The sequence below is a fragment of the Oratosquilla oratoria genome, chromosome 20 (assembly GCF_046742065.1).
Source record: "Oratosquilla oratoria isolate Oo_2021 chromosome 20, ASM4674206v1, whole genome shotgun sequence".
In the NCBI taxonomy this organism is placed as follows: Eukaryota; Metazoa; Arthropoda; class Malacostraca; order Stomatopoda; family Squillidae; genus Oratosquilla; species Oratosquilla oratoria.
This window is the reverse complement of record NC_134796.1, coordinates 29,705,777-29,711,776: the sequence shown is the minus strand read 5'-3', so window position 1 is coordinate 29,711,776 and position 6,000 is coordinate 29,705,777.

Genomic DNA, 6,000 nt, shown 5'->3' with positions numbered 1-6,000 from the left:
TGGCTGTAAGAGAGAAAGGAAGTAAAAGACATTACAATTTAAAATGGGTATGGGTTCGTCTAATTGATGATAAAAACTTGTATGGGCATCTCTCTAAGCACAAAGGACAGATCAAAGGCCAAGCTCTTAATTAAGCAATCATCCACATAATGTGCTTGTACATTGTAACTATGAAACATTCAAAGTTTTAAGCGCATTATGACCTGGTCAAACAGCAAATTTTCTTGTGTGCATCACTCAACCACATCACTATGTGCAATAATACTCTCAGACACATCAAACTATCCACCACCTGACAATAATTTTGGATAAAAAATAAATAACAAAATGGAAACCTGTAACTAATGCAACAAGTCTTGAACCCGATTCTCTTGCAAGTCTCACGGTGCCACCTATTACTTCAGACATTCTCCAGTATTGTACTGAAATAAACATTCAACACTCTTTAAATGATGACATTCTTATTGACCAGTTATTGAATTCCAAGGCATGCACCCACCCCTACCTATCCTACACCCACCTGTCAATCATTACCCTTTTATCTTACCTTCCTGTGGATGAAGGGTCATCCCTGTCCCCACCAACTGCCTGAGTCAGAACCAATGCAGTAAGACACAGCACATTCATAGCAGGGCCAGCCACTTTACTTGTATTTACACATAAACACTCCTTCATCCCCTTTTGTGAAAACAGAGGAGACAAAGAGGGAGAATTCCTGTTTAAATAAAATGGCTGGCACTACTGTAGATGTGCTGTGTCTTGTTGCATTACTTATGACCCAGGCCATGGGCAGGGACAGTGATGAATCTTCATCCACAAGGAGCCAAGATACTAAAAACCCTTAATTTCTTTACCTGAACTTCCCAAAAACATACAGTATGGAATTTAAATTTCAAAATAAGACTGAAGGTGATCCCTAAAAACAATGTAAACTTTTAGTTTTTCAAAATTTATAAACCTGTGCAAGTGAGAAAAAGAAAAACACAACAACTTTTAATCCTATGTACATATTTGAGGTTTGCACAAAATTTTAATCCTCTGAATGTAGAAGGGGTTCTCCTTGGCTAAATAAAGATGGGGTAGTGCAAGGGCAGTGGGTCAGGGATTGGAGATGGTTAAAGAAAATGGAGAAAAGTGGGAGGTGAGCCAGCTGTTGTTTGCAGACGACACTGCGCTTGTGGCAGGATCGGAGGAGGGATTGAGGAAGTTGGTGACAGAGTTTGGGAGAGTGTGTGATAGAAGAAAGCTGAAGATAAATGTGGGTAAAAGTAAGGTGATGAGATGTACAAGGGGTGAAAGTGGCAGTAGTCTGGAAGTGAGCATTAAGGGAGAGCGACTGGAGGAAGTGGATAGTTTTAGATACTTGGGTGAAAATGTGGCAGGAAAAGGTGGAGTGTAGATTGAGAGAAGCGAGTAAATGCCTTGGTGGATTAAAAAGTGTAATGAGGAATAGACATTTGGGAATGGATGCTAAGAGGAGACTATATGAAGGAGTGATTGTGCCAACAGCACTATATGGGGCAGAAACATGAACATAAGAGAGGAAGAGAGAAGGAGTTTGAATGTGTTTGAGATGAGGTGTCTGAGAAGTATGATGGGGGTTACTAGGCTGGATAGAGTGAGGAATGAGGAGGTGAGGAGGAGAACAGGGGTGGAAAGGGAGTTGGGAGATAGGGTTGATGAAAGAGTATTAGGATGGTTTGGACACTTGGAGAGAATGAGTGAAGACTAGTAAAAGGGGTATGGAAGGCAGATGTGGAGGGAGTGAACATGAAGAGACGTCCTAGGATGAGGTGGATGGATGGGGTGAAGGGGGCTTTGGGAAAGAGGGGAATGTCTGTTGAGGAAGGATGGGAGAGGACAGAAGACAGGGGTGAATGGAGAATGGTTCTATATGGATGATGTTGTGATGCATGAGCTGGAATGGGTGGGGGGGGATGGGGGGGTGAGGTAGTATGTGTGAGCAAATTTTGACGCAGCCCGAAGGGATTTCTCCCTGTCTTCCTCCTTTTATGCATGGGGGGGACGGAGAGGGGGGGGTCACCGATTTAATGAAGTAGCCTTGCTGTGGATGTGCTGTGTCTTGTGACACTGCTTCTGACCCAGGCAGTGGACAAGGTGCAGGGATGACCTGTCATCCAGGAGGTGCTAAAATGAGAAGGAGGGTGGAGGGGAGTGGAGTGTATTCAGGGATGGAATGGGTGGGAATGATTTTATGCCTTTTCCTTTTTGGCTACCTCCCTTGTATGGGGGAAAAAGCCTTGGTATATGTATGTTATTGTTGGCTAACTCTCAGTGTCAGTGGGTTATGGAGGAAAATGACTGCCCTCTCAGGTTCCTGTCCAAAGGCATTCATCTCAGTTCAGCTATGGTTATGTCTGTTTTCTACCAGTGTTGGGCACTGTACATATGCATTTCTCCAATTGTAATGTATAGGAAGTGCTATACTCATGGGATCCTGTCTTTACATCTCCACTGGTCAAACTTGCCTATATATTCTTTTATTTTATTGAACTATTTCCTCACCTAAGCTATTCCACAAATCAATGCACCTGTAAAGAAAACTATATTTCTTTATATTCTTCCAGCTCTATCCTTTTTTTTTTCAAAACTTCTTGCTGTTCTTCTGTGCCAAACCAAATTATTTGTCAATTCTGTCCACTTCTTTCACAGATCTGCACATAAGAATAACATCATCCCTCTCAGCTTTCTTCTAATGAGGGTGGGTAAAATTTGTCTAATCTTCGCTGTGGTCCATCTGCTAAGTTGAGGATCATTCTGTCTTTCTTGATATCCTTCAAGTAAATTGGTCTTTTTAATTTACATTACTTTTTGTTGCTCTTCTTTCCCAAACAAAGAGATCTTTGTAAATTCTGACATTCCTTTCACAGATCTGAACACAGCAAGCATGTTACATTTTTTCTCTTAAGAACAGTTTCAGTTTCATACTCTTTCCTTACCAAATCTCTTTGCTAGGCTGGGCACCATTTTGGTTGCTGTTTGTTGTGTTCTCTGGATCCTTTTCACATCTTTATTTTTGTGTGGAGACAACACCATTGCTGCATGCTCTAATCTGAGGCAGGTTAAATTTTCTATGAGCTTTTTCATAGTCCCTCTGGCTAAGTAGTGAAATGTCACTCTTATGTTTGTCAACAAGTTATGCCTATAAGTGATGGTCCTGCCTAACAGGCATTAGAGAGGATCATCTCCCTGCTGCCCATCTTCAAAACACACAAATGCCATCAATTCCACCTAAAGATGCAGTCCATGGTGTGATATGCAGTTGTCTGACCAGATCCAAGATATCTATTAACTTTGACTGTATTTCCTCCACCTTTTCACATAAGCTTAAAGTGATGACAAGTGGTATCTGCTCCCCTCTGTCTATCATCATAAGTCAGTGACAGAAACATTCCCACACTAATACAGCACAGACACCAGCCCAGTGTTCCTTTTCAAAGAAATTTATGAGAGGTCTCAAGGACCACTGCCTGTTGCTGCACAGCTGCTGGTTTCCAATTATTGAAACTCAAGGCATCAATTACCATTATTACATATCTCTGCCAGTTGTTTGGCCCTACTGTACAGGTGCTGTGTCTTACAGCACTGCCTCTGACCCAAGTAGTGGGTGGAGAGACAGGGATGACCCTTCATCAATAAATAACTTTTTGGGTGGGTGTGGGATGGATGAAAGGTGGTGGATATATGCTTTGAATTGGCCATTCACCTTATATGGAAGAAAGGGCCTTTTTGTTATATATACATATATATATATATATATATATATATATATATATATATATATATATATATATATATATATATATATATATATATATATATATATATAAATTTTGGGACCAATGATGAATACCTGCTTGTGGTGATCCTGCAAAATGGGCATCAGAGAGAATCATCTCCCTGCCACCCATCTTCAAAACTTGTGCAGTCAGTATCCTATACAGGACATTTTGGGAGGGGAGGGGTACTTTTTATGTGGGTGGATGGTTGGTACTTTGTAAGGTATAATACTTTCTATTAATTATTGCACTGCATCATTTGGGAAGCTGGTTCTCTTCTTTGGATGACAAGGAGAGGATTTTGAATAGTGGGTCAAGTGAAGGGGGATGGGTCCATGGTGGGTGGATATAGTGGACTAGTGTAAGCTGTGCAGTGGAGTGAGGGGGACTGGCAGAAGTGGGTCCTTACATTGCATTTATGGTCTTGATTAGTGGAGTTGCAAGCAAAAAAATGCCAAGAGTTTGGGGTGGGGCAGAACCATGGTGGCAGCTTGCAGAGCTTCTGCATAGGTGATTTCAGTTTCAGATATAGATCTCACTTGGATTCTAGTCTCTTATGAGCTGATACATTCTGAATCTCAAAGGCAGAGGATTTTGCAATCAAAATTGCATTGTGCAAAATGAAAAGGATACATAAGAAGCATTGTGATAATTGGAGAATAAGAAAGAATCCCATAAGCTTAGCTCCTTTCCTGTACACAATTAGATAAATAAATATGCTTTCTTGATGTACCCAAAGTGTGGGTAATTGAAACAGTAGTGTTGGTGTGATTAGTATTTTTTTTAAGTTGCATATCAGTACCCTACAGAAAAGTGGGATGAATACTGGATTATGGTGAAAAATTATATCAGTGTGGAGGATGAGATCTTTACACTGTTTATTTATATATTCATTCATTTTTGTATAGAAGACTTGGATTACTCCTTGCTCCCGTACTTCATCTCAGAGTTTTGAATCTGAGAGTATTCCTGTAGTCATGGTATGATAAGATAATGACTATTCCCATTGTTGATAAATGTTTCATGTACTTCGTTTTGGATTAGGGCACTAGCAAAGATTGAGAGGGTATGAAGTGTTCATGTTGGGTTCCAAATTCAGGCTCCACTATCAGGGATCTATTTGACTAGGGCCACATTTGGTCCTATTTACTTTGAAAGGACACTTTAGCCAAACACAGTTCACTTGTAGTGTCTAACACCAAAACTTTTAGGTAGTCTATATTAGGGTTCACTTCATCTATGTATGAGTATACATGAGAGTTAGAAGTGTGGGGCAATTTTGAGAATGCAATACTGCTTAACAGTACTGGAGGATCAACTAATGGCAGTGACTCAATTTCTATTCTGCTGCAACAGTTATTTCCTAGGATGGGGTGGGGAGGAGTAAATACTGCTCAGTCATTGGGTCAAATTGGTTCTGGGGGAAGAGGGTTCATCCTTGATGGGGAGGTAACAGTGAGTGGTACAGTAGGGGGTTTGGTCAAGTCTAAGGAGTGCTGCTCTTTCCTTGCTTCTACTCTTTGAATTGTGTTATGACTATGTCTACAGATTAGGTGGCCTTACTATAGATGGCTCCCCAGCCATGTGAGGGTAGGGCAGGCTATGTTTGGGGCATCTTTTCTAGTCCCTTCCCATGTGGAGTGTGTAGAGTGAATTCTGAACAGGGTTGCTCATACATGCAGGTGGTTGCCAAGCCCTATTGCTGCTCTGGTCCCCGTAATGGGTGACCATTGGCCCTGTACTGCCAACCATATGGATTATAACTACAAGCTTTCAGAGATTACCATCTGCAGTTGCTACCTTCTTATCAGTGACTTCCCTCGTGGTCGTCAATCCCAAAGGACACCATGAGGTGGTGGTAAGACAGCAATTAGCTCAAAGGAGAATTTTCCCCCAAAAAAAGAAGAGAAGGGTGGCATAATAACTGTGCTCAGGTTAGTGAAACAAGTGAGTATAATTGGCATAAACCTCAAAATCTTGGACAAGAGTAACACAAGTTCAGTGAATGAAACTGAGCAAGACAAAGTGCATGAAGGATATAAATCTTCTGTGTGGGTGAATGAAATTTGATTAGTGGAATAACCTAAAGAAAAAATATATATGCAATAGAATATGAACAAATCCATATATTCAAAGCCAATTTTGGGTGCTTAACCCCTTCCATACGGTGCCGCACACGTAGGCGTCATGAGGAGCAAGT